The 16,076-nt window shown below is 36.6% G+C and overlaps 1 protein-coding gene and 1 pseudogene across 2 annotated transcripts in view; both read left to right on the top strand.

Moving 5' to 3' along the window:
• The window catches only part of GUCY1A2 (guanylate cyclase 1 soluble subunit alpha 2), a gene marked incomplete at both ends in the record, with an annotated part of 429,067 nt that overhangs the window by 42,231 nt on the left and 370,760 nt on the right, over positions 1–16,076 (top strand). The gene's annotated exons all lie outside the window — the stretch shown is intronic.
• On the top strand, positions 11,102–11,963 carry LOC309826549 (palmitoyltransferase ZDHHC7-like; annotated as a pseudogene). Its single transcript has one exon. The product of its transcript is annotated as a palmitoyltransferase ZDHHC7-like (transcript).

Genomic DNA, 16,076 nt, shown 5'->3' with positions numbered 1-16,076 from the left:
AGTTTCAACGAGTTTAAGGAAAATGTTGATGCCTGGAAGCCCTGTCTGTGGATGCCAGAGGGCAGTTTTCCAACTCTATCATTTATATTTACCAGCTTTGGGTGGTGTGGTTAGAATATTGGTGGATTGGATTTGAGGGATACATATTTCTCTCACCTTCTTAACATATTACAAGGTTATAGTAAAGACTAGAATTGTGTTTGTTCACTCATCCGAATATTATTTATATTTCACCTATCATCAAAAAATATTTAAAGTCATAGGTCAGAAAATATGATCAGAGTAACAAATTTTTCTCCTTTCAAAATGACCATCTCTATCTACTTAGTATAAACTCTAGGTAGTTTGATCGTTTACCAGCTCTGCAGGTTGAAGTTTGAGTTAAGTGGTTGGCATGGAATAAAAAGAGAAACCTGAAGAGAAGGAGAAAGCTTGTTGCAGAAGACCAGTCATGCTTCTGTCATGCATTTGTTCCATTGCCTCTTCCTTAGGACTCCCTGGAAACATGTGCACATTACAGAGTGGTTTATGCCCTCTGTAGTAATGGTAAAGAACTATTTCTAGACATCAACATTTTTGTCATTGATTTTCTTTTGTTGGCTTAGAAACCAGTTGTTATATTGTCTCATTATTTACAAATTAGGGATATTAAGTACAGATTATTCCTTATTTTGGTGCTCTGGCATTCACTGTGATAATGCAGTACAGTACTCTAAGGAGGTTTCTAAACTCTGGAAAAAAGGATATACAAAGAGAGATAGTTGTGAACAATGCCCTCCCTACTGGAGGCTTTTAGTGTTAAACGTACTGCTTTATTTAGTACATCTTGTGCATACCAAAATGATCTTCTAATTTTAGTTGTTTGAAAAATGTAAGCCTTTTCCAGGCATAATCTGCAAAGCTCATTTTTAGCTCCAATTAAGTAAAAATATGTGTTTATAGTCTTATGAGGTACAGCATTGAGTATTTTCTTGGAAATTGTAACAGTTGATTGGTACAATGAAGCATCTATGCTAAAGCATTAAAGGGTGTATACTGTGTTTTCTGCTGAAGTGTTGCCACCTGATCCTGTATCTTGGATTTAGGTAATGTTGGGGAAAGGAAGACAGAATTGAATAGGGAGACTTAAGGGAGAAGGATGATATATTGCTTAGCTCCCTTTGCGTAATACAATTTAAAATAAATGAGGATTATGACGATTTCAGTTTTAACAGGTTTTGATACTGTTAAAGGGGTTGTGGGTGTTTCATCAAAAGCCATAAGGTATAGATGGTGTAGGATAAAATCATTCCACAGTAGGACAGAAATCATATAGAAATGAGAGATCTAAGGTAATTCATCTACTGATGAATTATAGCAAACAGAGGTTTACTATTTTAATAAGCGTCAGTTATTTACTATTAACAAAGTATAGTTTTATACTGCCTTGGCTAAAGTGCATTTTCTCTCAAAATAATTGGTGAAGGACATGAATTGTGAAAAAATATTCATTAAAGTTTTTTTCTGTTTTAAAGGTCTTCTGTTAGAGTGGGGCTTTATTGTCTCCAGAAAGTCAGCATTTAAAGTCAGTGTCAGAGTAATGTTTTCATAGGATTATTTGTTGGGAAAATGCTAGTGAGGAGAATGGAGTGGATGACCTTTGGTGCATATACCTCACAATATTTTTGTGAAATACTGTGTAACCTGAGCTCCCTATAAAGTGCCACTGATTCCAGAATCATTAGCTGGTATGGAACTTTTTGTTGCCACTTGTTTTTATATAAGCAATAGTTTATTGCTTACATGTTGACTTGTATGTACTTTTCTGCTTTTATTGTGATTTTGAATGTGCACTTGACAGCCTTGTAATTGGCCATAAAACTGTGAAGAGTTAGTTAGCCTTACTTTAGGGTTAAGGTTACCTGAGGGTTTCCTTAGAATAACTCTAAAACATGTAATTGTTTAGTGAATTAGAATATATTTAACATATTTAGCATATTGGAGAACTAGTTGGTACAAAAACCACTTATTTTTATAGATGAATTAATATTGATAGCAATAAATAAATTCTGCCAATATAGTTCTATTTTGGGGGAGACAAATGGTGTTTTATTTATTTTTTTATTGAAGTATAGTTGAGTTACAATGTTGTGTTAATTACTGCTGTACAGCAAAGTGATTCAGTTATACATATATGTATATTCTTTTTTTAACATTCTTTTCCATTATGGTTTATCATAGGATATTTAACATAGTTCAATATAGTTCTTATTACTGTAACTTGGTAACGGATCAGTTTTCTCTTTCATTAAAAGTAAATTAAAAGTAAATAGTGTCAGTATTTTAATGAGATGAATTGGAGTTAGGGTGGCTGGAAGGGAACTGATTTATTAACTGATTTAATAATGATATTATAATGTAGTAATTTAGAGCAAAAACTAGAGCCAGATTACTTAGTTATGAAAACATACTTACTCACTGTATGAACTGGAATAAGTTACTTAATTTTTCCATACTAGATATTTCTCATTTGTAAAATGGGGATAATATAATTGCATACCTTCTAGAGTTGTTAGGAAGATTAAATAAGTTAATTTATATAAAGTACTTACAGCAGCCTGATAAATAACAAATGCTGAAGTGTTTGCTCCTATTATTGAATATTCACAAAATAATGTTTGCATCAGAACTGGGAGGTCAATATTCTCCCTTTTATAGATGAAGAAACATATTTTGATACAGTAACTTGTTAAGTTCCTTTGTCAGTGCTGACAAGCCACAAAAGCAGGATTTAAAACCAGGTCAGTCTGACTCCAAACCTTTCCCTGCTTCATGCTGCCTTCAAGGGCCATTGGACTAAGACTGACTTTACATCACACCTCCAATGCTAATTACACAAGTCTTTCTAGTTCTCTGAATTATGAAAGTTGTCATTGTATTGCATTTTACTTAGTTCATTACTACTTGAAAGTGTACTAGGGAAACTTGCTTGCATAAGGATAGTATCAAAAAAGTTTGGTTATTTATCATTGGTATTAAGGAGAATGCAGTTTCCTTGTAATTTGAATCATTTACAGGTTAGATTTTTTTTTCAGATTTCAGATGTTGACAGTGCAAATTAAGGGTGACAGTGTTTGGCTCATGACACAAACATGGTTTCATAGTTATGCTGTAGTAAACCCTATGCCAGTTCTGTTGGCCACAAGATTTCAAGCTGATTTGGTGGCTTAATTTAATATGTTAGATGTCATTGGCCTAGCACAAACCTTGCAAAAGGCTGTATTTATAATGCCATTGATTTTTTTTTAATGGTTAAGCTTAGGAATATTGTCAAAGTATCTCATTTAGGAATTTAATAATTTAGGCATTATTAAATTTAGGAATTTAATAATTATAAAATTATTAAATAGGAATTTAATAATGCCTAAATTATTAAATTTAGGAATTTAATAATTCCTAGTAGAGAATTGAGTAGTTATTCTATGTAAATTAAAAATAACTTCTTTTTTCTACTCTCTGCTTGAATACTTTTTTCTGAAGTGATTAGATGTAGTAGGTAGGCCTGAAAAGGAATGAGACTGCTGAGTGTCTCACTGCCTCCAATATGTGTAAAATTATAAAACATTTAAATAAAAACTGATCCTTAAATTATGCAGACCAGCTTTAGAAGATACAAGTATATTGAGAAGAAATGTAGAGGGCTTTCTTTACTCCCCTAGATATTTTTTTCTCTTGGGAGCATTTTCTTCTGAATCTTATAACAAGCCTTTTCCCATTTATCCTGCTAAATTTCTCCACACTAAGCTTCTCTTCTTTACTGAAAAAACATGACAGTTTTTCTTTCTTATTTTTTTGATCTTCTTTGTCTATATCTAATGTGTTATTGCCCTATCACTAGCAGCTTTCTGTCCTGGACCTCTTCTTTATGTGGGAGAGCAACCTCTCACATCCTAAATTCTTCAGACTGCCTGTTGTTCTCTTTTCTGAATTTTTTAGTAGGTAGGTTTTTACTTTTCTTTTCCCTTTAAGTTTTTAAAAAATAAACTTTTAATTTTAGTATAGTTTCAGATTTACAGAAAAGGTGTGAAGATAGTAGAAGGTTCTCATACATTCCACACCTATTTCCCCTATTATTGACAGCTTACAGTAATATGGTACTTTGGTCCCAATTAATGAACCAGTATTGATACATTATTATTAACTAAATTTCAAGCTTTATTTAGATATCTTTAGTTGTTACCTGTCCTTTTTCTGTTCCAGCATCCCACTCAGGATATATTACATTTAGTTGTTAGGTCTCCTTAGACTCCTCTTGGCTGTGACAGTTTTTCAGTCTTTCCTTGTATTTGATGACCTTGATGGTTTTGAAGAGTACTAGTCAGCTTGCTTTCAGTTGTCTGCTGTGTACTTTGACATATGTCCATCATTATTGTGTGTGTGTTTTGAGCACTTCCCTACTATCTTGTATTATAAGATGCTCCAGACTCATCTTGTATATTTTCTGCCTCAGTCATTTCTCAAAGTCATTTCTTAAAGGAGTCTCAATGGAGTCCTGATTCCTTTTGTTGGAGAATGGTGTTGGAAACCAAAATCTGGGTACTCGGTGTACTCATTGCTATTGGGGTGTTGCTGCTTCTAGGCTCTCTCAGTTGACAGAGCAAGGAAATATATATGTGTATATTAACTGCTATATATATATATGCCTGTCTATAAATATTTCTGTATTTATGTATTATGCTAAATATGAGTTCATACTGATGTCTTCAACTCTAACCCATTATCGTATGGATCATTCTGACCTTTCCCCCTTGCTTACTGTAACCTCCTACTCCAGCAGTGAGAAACTTTGTTCTGTTTAGCCATTGGCTACATAATTGTTCAATTGCAGTGTAGGAGTATAGTTGTTTCAGAATTGTTATTACATGCTCCTATGGGAAATGATTTTTATCAACTAGAGTACAGTGTTTGTGTGCAATTTCAGAGTATGGATTTATGTATGAAGTTTTACAGACTCCACTCATTTCCAAGGTTATTTAGGTCAGCACCTTTCTACTCTACTACCTTCAGTGAAGTTTTTTTTTGCACTTGTAAAAAAGTTTGTAATACAGTTATATTCTTTGTGTGACTTGATAGCTAATTCATTCCATTCTGGGATCTTACATTCCATTTCTGGGATATACATATGTATATATATAAATATATTTATATACAAATACATATATAAATTTTTTTCTATATATATTTAAAATTTGTATACTGTAAAGTTCACTTTTTGTGCTGTATAATTCTATGAGTTTGATAAGTGCATAGTGTCATGTATCCACCATTATAATATCATATGAAATACTTTTACTGCCTTAAAATTCCTCTGTACTTCACCTTTTTAACCCTACCTCTTTTCCCCCAACAAATCCCTAGAAAATACTAATCTGTTTGACACTCTATAGCTTTGCCTTTTCCAGAATGTTATATAAGTGGAATTATAATAGCATGTAGCTTTTTCACACTTTTTCTGTTTTTTTTGTTTGTTTTTTTGCTTAGCAGTGTGCATTTAGGTTTAGTACATATTTTTGTGTGGTTTGATAGCTCATTCCTTTTTTCTCTCTGAATAGTATTCCATCATAATAATGTACTACAGTTTGCTTATCCATTCACCTATTGAAAGACAGCTGGTTACTTCTGTTTTTGGTGATTATGGATAAAACTGCTATAAACATACACCTGCAGATTTTTATGTAGACATGTTTTTGAATCAGTTAGGTAAGCACCTAGGAGTGTGATTGCTGCACTTTGTTTAGCTTTGTAAGAAACTACCAAAATGTCTTCCAAAATGGCTGTTATCACTTATTCCTCATTCTCTCCAGAAACTGGTTTGTCAGATTGTTTTGATTTTAGTCATTCTAATAGATGTGCCTTTTCCCTTGAAGTTTTAATAAACAAAAACAGCACCTGCTATCTCCTTATAATTTCAACATATACAAACTATAGTTAAGAATATTGTTTTCCTGTTTTGTCATTATGAGTGCTTTTCCAAGATTTTATGACTGATTTAGAAACTGTTTAAAAAATTATTTCTGGTATGATTAAAAATCATACCAGAAATTATCCATGGTGCTAACAGGCAGAATATTTCTCTTTGATTTGGTAAAAATAAGCCCCTGGAATGGAGTCAGCCACTGTTATATAGTAGAAAATGAAATATTTTATGTGTTTAGGTATAACTTCTAAGTGATATAACTTATCCTATTTATTGAAGATGTTCAAAATATCAGTCTTTGTTAATATGCTTATGCTCCCCTCATCTTCAGATTAATGTGGTTTGAATTCCTTTCAACACTATCAATGGCCAGTGAGTCAAACTCGCTTAACGAAACCTTCTTTTACTCAGTTCATTTTCATAAGCAGGTTTTGTAAGCCTCTTAAACAATCTCCCATTGCTCTTTTCTCAGGAAACAGTATAATTTCCACTTAATATCTGCAAAATTCCTAACATGGAAAAATTACCTGTGACTTAGAAGAAATGAAAGCACAGTTAGGTCAGCCTTTTTACATGGGCTTGTGGGGAAGGCAGGAAGACTATGAGGCTGTGATGTAAGAGTCTGCTGCAATACTTATTGACCTCTCTACTGCTTCTATTACCAAAGAATAATTTTTGTTTTTTCTCTCAGTTAGCAAGAAGTTTATTCTTTCCTTACTATGTGAGAAAGATGATGTGGGCCCATACCACTTCCTATGTGAAACTCATAGGTCATTTTTTTACCATCTCTTGGAACAAATTCATAGTGATTTGGCATATTTACTTTTTAAATTTAAATACCATATGTTTGTGTTCACTCCTTTTGAATCTTTTAGCTCAAATGAACACACCACCTTCTCTCCTCCCCTCTCTTTTCCCTTTTTATTTTATGCCTTTTATTCATTAAATTAATTATTTTTATCTTAGGTCTACTTTTTGTTTTTTGGTCCTTTATATTCTCTGATTTTATTGCTCTTTGCTACAAATCTCTAACTTTGACTGGGCTATAAATTTTAATAACTAGTTAATTATCTTGAAAATTAATGAAAATTTTAAGTAAGATTAGAGTTAAATTCAAATATCCTAGGTTCTATGCTAGATGAGTTTTCATTCTTATTAACTTTGGGTTTAGATGTTCAGTCAATTTTAAGTGTTTTGACAGCATTTCTATCACCATTTATTTAAATTAATTTGATGAACAGAACTTTATGAGTCAGAATAAAGATGTTATTCAAATTAAGGCTTGTTATATGATGTATTCCCTTTATTATCTCACAGTTTATTTTCAAAAACAAAAATATGGATCTTTGTATTTGTTTTTTATGAGCCTGTTCTGTTAAAAATTCTCATATGTTTTATTTTCCATTTGGGGAGCTATGATTATGTATTGTGGATGATTTTTATAGGTGTTTTGGAGTTCTCTTTCCCTACTTCTGTTACCCATAATGGTAGGTAGTTAAAGTGAGATAAGAGATTCATTTCAAATGTAGTATGATTGAGCCCAAACTTCCAATTCCTGGCCTATCCTGCTTTTCAACCAAGTCTGATCTTAACTTTACAATAAGAAATGGTAATTTTCCTTTGTGAAGAAAGGAGATGTAGATTTGGAAATATTAGTCAGAATTTTTCCCTGTGATACATGTGAATTTTATTGTAGCATTTGTGGGCAGCTTCTATATTCTTCTTTTTTTTTTTTTTGCGGTATGCGGGCCTCTCACTGCTGTGGCCCCTCCTGTTGCGGAGCACAGGCTCCAGACGCGCAGGCTCAGCGGCCATGGCTCAGTGGCCAAGCCGCTCCGCGGCATGTGGGATCTTCCCAGATTGGGGCACGAACCCGTGTCCCCTGCATCCGCAGGCAGACTCTCAAGCACTGCACCACCAGGGAAGCCCAGCTTCTATATTCTTATTCCCCATTGTTGTGGTCCAGACTTGGTTGGAGTAGATTGTTGGGAGATAGAGAATGATTGGAGATATGAAGGATTGAGCTTCACTTCCCATGTAGAAAAGAGGAGTCAGAACCACCAGCTGTGAGTCCCCACAGAAGAGATGAATCATTGATGGTATGAGATAGAATGTTATTTGATGTAAGTGGAGTGTTTTTGATAGACGTGAAAAGAAACCAGTGGAGCACATATAGCAACCAGTTGAAGAAAAAACACGTGTGATATTCATAAGCAAGGATGCTGAAATAATTCCTGACTCATACATACTGGTCAGATTGAACATTTTCCAGAGCTACACGAGGAAAAAAGGAAGAAAATCCAACTCTGAATATATGTATATTTATTTTAACATTTATGAATTTATGCTTTTGCCCTTCCTAGAGAGATATCTTTTGTATTATTGCTTTGAATTCTAATCCCAGAAGTAATTGTTTCTACTCCAGACTCTAGAAGAGTAGATTCCACTAGTGATTGTACAGTAGGATCATCTGGAGAAATTTTTAAAAACAGGCTTGTAAACACTGTATCCAAATATTCTGATTCATCATATCTAGAATGGGGACTGAAAACTTGTATGTTAAAGATAAGTTCCCCAGGGGGAATGACCGAGATCCTGAGCTTTCCTCCTTCCATGGGCACACCAAAATTACAACCATTTAATGAGCACTATTGATAAGAAAGACAAGAGACTAGTAGAAAAGATCTTGTACAATTAAAGATGTAAAGAAGGAACCACAACATGATGGGCAGTAGGGGCTAAGATGCAGTATAGACAAGACCCATACCCCTTAGTGGGTGACCCACAAATGGGAGGATAATTACAATTGTAAAGTTTCTTCCCAAAGACTGAGGGGTCCAAGCCCTACATTGGACTCCCCAGTCTTGGGGGTCCTGTACCAGGAAGACAAGTCTCAGAATGTTTGGCTTTGAAGGCCAGCTGGGCTTACTTTCAGAAGACACACAAGGCTGTGGGAAATAGAGACTCCACTCTTAAATGGTGCACACAAAATCTCACCTGCTCTGCGACCCAGGGCAGAAGCAGTTATTTGAAAGGAGCCTGGGTCAGACACACCTGCTGATCTTGGGGAGTCTCCTAAAGAGGCAAGAGGAAACTGGAACTCACCCTGGGGACATACTGACGTCAGCCATTTTGGGGAGCTTATTCTACCATGAGGACACTGGTGCTGGCAAGTGCCATTTTGGAATCCTTCCTATAGATTATTAGCACTGGGAACTGGCCTTGCCCACTAGCCTGTTAGTGCCAGTACTGGGACCCTCAAGCTAAGTAGCTACCTTGACAGGAACTCAACCCCAGACTCCCTGTACCCACAGCCACCCTGGGACCCTGTCCACTAATGGGCCCAAGACCTGCCCCTGCATACCAGTGCACTGACACTAACCCTAAAGTAATCAATCACCAGTGGGCTGACACCAGCTTTGGGCTCCATGGACCCTACAGTCAGCTGTGTCAGGGATCAGCCCCACCTGTCAGCAGGCTGACACTATATCTTGGAACCCCGTCCCCACAACCACCCTTGCCAGATGTGGCTCAGCCCACCAGTTGACCAGCACCAGCCCTGGGACCATCTGGGGCTCTGCGGCCAGTCACCTTGTGACCCAGCCACACCTGCCAGTGGCCAGCAGCCTCTGTACAAGGCAGGGCCTGACAAACAACCCAACTGAGGGCTAGCCATGCCTACCAGACTTGCCCATAGCAGTCAGCCTGCTACAACAGAAGGACCTATGCAGCCAACATAGGGGATACCCTAGAACCTATAGCTCTGGTGACCAGGAAGGAGTGCACTGCTGGAATGCGTAGGACTTCTCCTACAAAAGGTCACTTCTTCAAGGTCAGGAAATGTAACAACCTACCAAATACACAGAAATAAGAACAGCAATTTAGGCAAAATAAGGCAAGAGAGGAGTATGTTCCAAATGAAAGAATAAGATAAAACCTCAGAAGAGGAACTAAGTGGAGTGAAGATAAGCAATCTACCTGATAAAGATTTCAAGGTTATGATTGTAAAGATGCTCAAAGAATTCTGGAGAAGACTGGATGAACAGAGTGAGAAGTTAGAAGTTTATAACAGAGTTAGAAAATATAAAGAACCAAGCAGAGCTGCAGAATACAATAACTGAAATAAAAAATACACTAGAAGGAATCAAGAATAGATTAGGCGATACAGAGGAACAGATCAGCGAGCTGGAAGACAGAGTAGTAGAAATCACTGAAGCTGAACAGAAAAAAGAAAAAAAGAATACAAAGAAATAAGGAAGTTTGAGAGATTTCTGGGACTACATCAATAGTATTATTTGCATTATAGGGGTCCCATAAAGAGAAGAGAGAGGGAAAGAGTCAGAGAACATATTTGAAGACATAATGGCTGAAAATTTCCCTAACCTGAGAAAGGAAATATCCAGGCCCAGGAAGCACGGAGTATCCTAAACTGGATCAACCCAAAAAGGGTTACAGCAAGTTAGGCAAAAAGAACATTTTAATTACAGTGTGTCTCGGTGTGTTCCAAAAAGTTAAAATGTTAAAATGGCAAAAATTAAAGATGAGAGAATATTAAAAGCATCAAGGGAAAAGCAAAATGTTAGGTGTAAGGGAACTCTCATAAGGAAATCATCTAACTTTTCCACAGAAACTCTGCAGGCCAGAAAGGAGTGACTTGATATATTCAAAGGGATGAAAGAGAAACACCTCCAACCAAGAATACTCCACCTGTCAAGGCTTTCATTCAGATTTAATGGAGAGATCAAATGTTTTACAGATAAGCAAAAGCTAAAATAATTCAGCACCATCAAATCAGCCTTACAAGAAATGTTAAAAGGACTTCTCTACATAAAAAAGAAAAGGCCAGCTCTCCAGGGTGGGTTCTGGCTCTCACGTGTGTGCTCGGTGGCAGCCTCCCTCTCACTAGCCCGTGGGAACCAGTTGAGTGGAGCTGTGGGCGGCTCTGGCCTGAACATGAGCACTGCTGTACAATGTGTCCCAGCCTCCACTGCTGCAGTTGATGTTGCCGCTGCCGCAGGCCAGGAGGAGTCAAGGTGCTGGGCGACCCCACCTGGGCCTCGCATTCTATCACATGGGACAGTATGCACCTTAAGATTCTGAAGAAAAGGCACAAGAAATGTTTAGAAATAAATTGTGAGGGAAACCATGCCATCATCAGGACACTGGCTCTGGGATGTCAAACATCATCCTCTCCTGACTGAAAATGACAACTACGACTTTTCATCCTCCTATAGTTCATCTGTGACAGCAGTGGCATGATCTGCACCATCATGATGTGGCTTCTGGTTATGTACTTGGACTTCATGGTGATGTTAGTTGTGCTGCTGCCTTCTAAAGACTTCTGGTACTCTGTGGTCAACAGGGTCGTTTTTATCTGCCTGGTGATGCTTGCCCTGTCATCTTATCTGAGGACTATGCTCACCGGCCCTGGAGCAGTACCTAAAGGCAATGCTATTAAAGAATACATGGAGAGTTTGTAGCTGAAGCCTGCAAACTGAAGAGTTTGCAGAAGAAGTGATCTACAAGTACCCCAAGTGCTGCTGTATCAAGCCTGAGCACACCCACAACTGCAGTATTTGCAAAAGATGTATTTGAAAAATGGATCATCCCTGCCATGGCTGAACAATTGTGTTGGAGAAAAGAATCAGAGATTTTTTTGTGCTCTTCACTATGTACTTCGTGCTGGCGTTCATGCACACACTTGTGCTCTGAGGGCTGCAGTTCATCCCCTGCATCCAAGAGCAGTGGACTGAATGCAGTGATTGTTCATCTGTAGTCACTGTAATTCTGTTGATCTTCCTGTGCCTTGAGGGTCTGCTGTTTTTCAGTTTCACTGCAGTGATGTTTGGCACTCAGATCCACTCCGTATGCAATGATGAAACGGAGGTTGAGAGGCTGAAGAGTAAGAAGCCTGAGTGGGAGCAGAGGCTGCAGTGGGAAGGGATGAAGTCAGTCTTTGGGAGGCTCCCCCTTGCTGCTCTGGATGAACCCCTTCGTTGGCTTCTGATTCAGGTGACTGCAGATAATACTCAGAAAAAGGGGCCCAAGTTCTCTACATGAGGCCCTCTCATCATGCTACAACTTGTTAATGGACTTTATTTATTTGGGGTCAGAAATGGTCTCAACAGCTCATTTGTGACCAATAGGGCAAATGGAACCTACACAAACCAGGTGTTACAGCAAGCAGAATTTATATATTTATTGTCACAGATAGGGATTTCCCACACTGGGAAAATCTGGGTGGCACTCTGACCAGTGTCATCGTCCAGTAACGAAGGAGTGTGGCCACATGAAGAAGCCAAATGTTATTATCTTCCTGTACAGTAAGGAGTTTTGTTAACATACTTGGCATTTTCTAAGAAGGTGTGTGGGGTATTACAAGGGTTATTAAAATTCTGTGTGCCAGAAAAAACAAACAGTCAAACAAACAAAAGGAAAAGAAAAGGCCACAACTAGAAACATGAAAATTACAAAAGGACAAATCTAATTGGTAAAGGCAAATATACATAAAGGTAGTAAATCAACCATGTATAAAGCTAGTAGGAAGGTTAAAAGACAAAAGGAGTAAAATCATCTATATCCACAATAAGTGGTTAAGAGATAAACAAAATGAAATGATGTAAAATATGCTGTCCAAAACAGTAGATGTGGTAGTGGAGAGTAAAAATGCAGGGCTGTTAAAATGGACTTAAGAGATCAACAACCTAGAATTATCTATCTATCATCTATCAACTATCTATCTATCTATCTATCTATTTATCTATCATCTATCCCTGTCTATCTGTCTATCTATCTATCATCTATCCCTATCTGTCTATCTATCTATCATCTATTTATTTATCTATCATCTATCTGTTTATCTATCTACTTATCTATCATCTATCCCTATCTATCTATCTGTCTTTCTATCTATCTACCTATCATATATCCCTATCTATCTGTCTGTCTATCTATCTATCTATCTATCTATCTATCTATCTATCTATCTATCTGTCTTTCTGTTTGTCTATCTGTTTCATGGTAACCACAAGCCAAAAATCTATAATAAATACACACAAAAAGGAGAAAGGAATCCAAATATAATATTAAAGATAGTCATCAAATCACAAGGGAAGTGAACAAAAGAAGATGAAAGAAAGGAAAAATAACTATAAAAACAACCCCAAAACAATTAACCAAATGCAGTAACTACATACCTATCAATACTATTTCAAATGTAAATGGACTAAATGATACAATTAAAAGACAGAGTGGCTGAATGGATAAAAAACAAGGCTTATCAATATGCTGCCTATAAGAGACTCATTTCAGAGCTAAAGAACACACTGAATGCAAGAGTATAGCAAAAGGTATTCCATGCAAATGGAAACAAATAAATAAAAATTTTGTATAACAACACAAAAGACCCAGAATAGCCAAAACAAACTTGAGAAAGAACAAAGCTATAGGTATCATACTCACTCCCTGATTTCAAACTATACTACAAAGCTACAGTCATCAAAGCAGTATGGTACTTGCACAAAGCAGATACATAGATCAATGGAACATAATAGACAGCCCAGAAATGCACCCACACTTACATGAGCAATTAATCTATGACAAAGGAGGCAAAAATATACAATGAGAAAAAGACAGCCTCTTTAATAACTGGTGTTGGGAAAACTGGACAACTATGTTCAAAAAATCAAACTGGACTACTCTCTCATACTGTGCACAAAAGTCAACTCAAAATGTAGTAAAGACTAAAATTTAAGGCTTGAAAACATAAAACTTCTAGAAGAAAACATAGGCAGTATGTGCTTTGACATCAGTCTTAATATTTTTTTGGATATGTCTCCTTAGGCAAGGGAAACAAAAGCATAAATAAATAAATGGGGCTACATCAAACAAAAAGCATTTTCACAGCAAAGGAAACTATCAACAAAACAAAAAAGCCATGTACTGAATGGGAAAAGATCTTTGCAAATGATATATCTGATAAGGGGTTAAAATCCAAAATATGCAAAGAACTTATACAATTCAACATCAAACAAACAAACATTAAAAATGGGCAGAGGATATATATAGGCATTTTTCCAAAGAAGACATATAGATGGCCAACTGGCACATGAAAAGATGCTCAACGTCACTATCATCATCAGGGAAATGCAAATCCAAACAACAATGAGATATCACCTCACACCTGTCAAAATGGCTATTCTCAAATAGAAAACAAATAACAATTGTTGCTGAGGATATGGAGGAAAGGGAACCCTTGTTCTCTGTTGTTGGGAATGTAAACTCTTGTGGCCACTATGGAAAACAGTATGGAGAGTCCTCAAAAAATTAAAAACAGAACTACTGTATGATTCAGCAATATATCCAAAGAAAAAATATATCCAAAGGAAAAAAAAAACAGTACTTAAAAATATATTAAAAATATATATGCACCCCTATATTTATTGAAGTATTCTCCACGATAGTATTGTCCATCAATAGATGAATAAAGATGCAAGATACACACACACACACACACACACACACACACACACACACACACACACACACACACACAGTGGACTATCACTCAGCCATAAAGAAGAATGAAATCTTGCCATTTCCAATAACACGGTTGGACCTAGGGATATTATGCTAAGTGAAATGAGTCCGACAGAGAAAGATAAATAATGTATGATATTACTTATATGTGGAATCTGAAAAACAAAACAAACAAACATAAAATAAAAACAGAGTTATAGATACAAAGAACTAACAGATGGTTGCCAGAGATGGTGTGGGGAGGAAAGAAATAGATGAGGGAGATTGAGAGGTACAAACTTCTAGTTACAAAATAGATGTGTCATAGGTATGAAATATACAGTGTGGGGAATATAGTTAATAACTATGTAATTCCTATGTTCGGTGACATATCATAGCTAGATTTAATGCAGTGATCATTTTGAAATATATAGAAATATTGAATCACTATCTTGCATAACAGAAACTAACATAGTGTTGTAGGTCAATTATACTTCTAACTCAAACTCATAGGAAAAAAAGATCAGATTTGTGGATCAGACCAGAGGCGGGGGTTTGTAGGAGAGTGAGTTGGATGAAGATGGTAAAAAAGTACATATTTCTAGTTATAAGATAAATAAGTACTAGGGATGTAATGTACAACATGATCATTATAATTAATACTGCTATATGTTATACATGAAAGAATTCTCATCACAAGGAAAAATTTCTTTTCTCTGTATCTTTAATTTTGTATCTGTGTGAGATAATGGATGTTCACTAAACTTATTGTGATAATCATTTCATGATGTATGTAAGTCAAATTATTATGCTGTACACCTTAAGCTTATACAGTGCTGTGTGTCAATTATATCTCAATAAAACTGGAAGAACAAAAAGCTCCCCTGATAGTTCTGGCATGCAGCCATAACTTGACACCTTAACTCCAAGGCTAACCCTGCTCTTTGGCAAGGATGCCTAGTAAGCTCTAGTTCTTAGAGAATTTAGTACCAAGTTATACTTTCTGGTACTAGAGGTTCTAGAATCTGGGTTTATCTCTCTGTCTTATTTCTGAGAGGGGGTTGCTTCCTTGTACACCACTCAGTTCTTTTCACTTATTCTGTTTCTTTTCAGGACTTTTAGTTCTGCTTCTGATCTCTAAACAGGAACTGGAGCCCTGCTTCCACTCATTGCCCTTTGTCTTCTGGCTGCAGGTTTAATGCCTCCTGCTAGACGCCATGTGCTCTAGTGATGCCTTCCCCCTCCCCCCCGTCCCCCATCTCTTTATCTCTTTGCCAAGTCTCCTTAATGCTGAGGAATGCTGGCTTAGACTGCCACTGTCTGTACCACACATTTATGACATCATATTTTTTTCTGATTTTCTCCTGTCTTTGCATAAGAGGGCATACTAGTTCTGGGTCAGTCCCTCACTTTCTTCATCCTATGTCATTAACTTTGCACAGATGTATGGTAGGTTGTTCTTCAGCGAATGTCAGAAAGAGTGGGTCACACATAGTTTTAGTAAAATGCTGGCTTTAGTAACATTTTTCTCTCCACCACTACTTGGACCAGAAATCCCATTAATCACCAGAGGACAAACTTAGCCTAGGTGGGGAAATATAAA

This window comes from Grampus griseus (genome assembly GCF_964374135.1).
Source record: "Grampus griseus genome assembly, chromosome: 8".
Taxonomy (NCBI): domain Eukaryota; kingdom Metazoa; phylum Chordata; class Mammalia; order Artiodactyla; family Delphinidae; genus Grampus; species Grampus griseus.
This window is presented reverse-complemented; position numbering and strand designations above follow the sequence as displayed.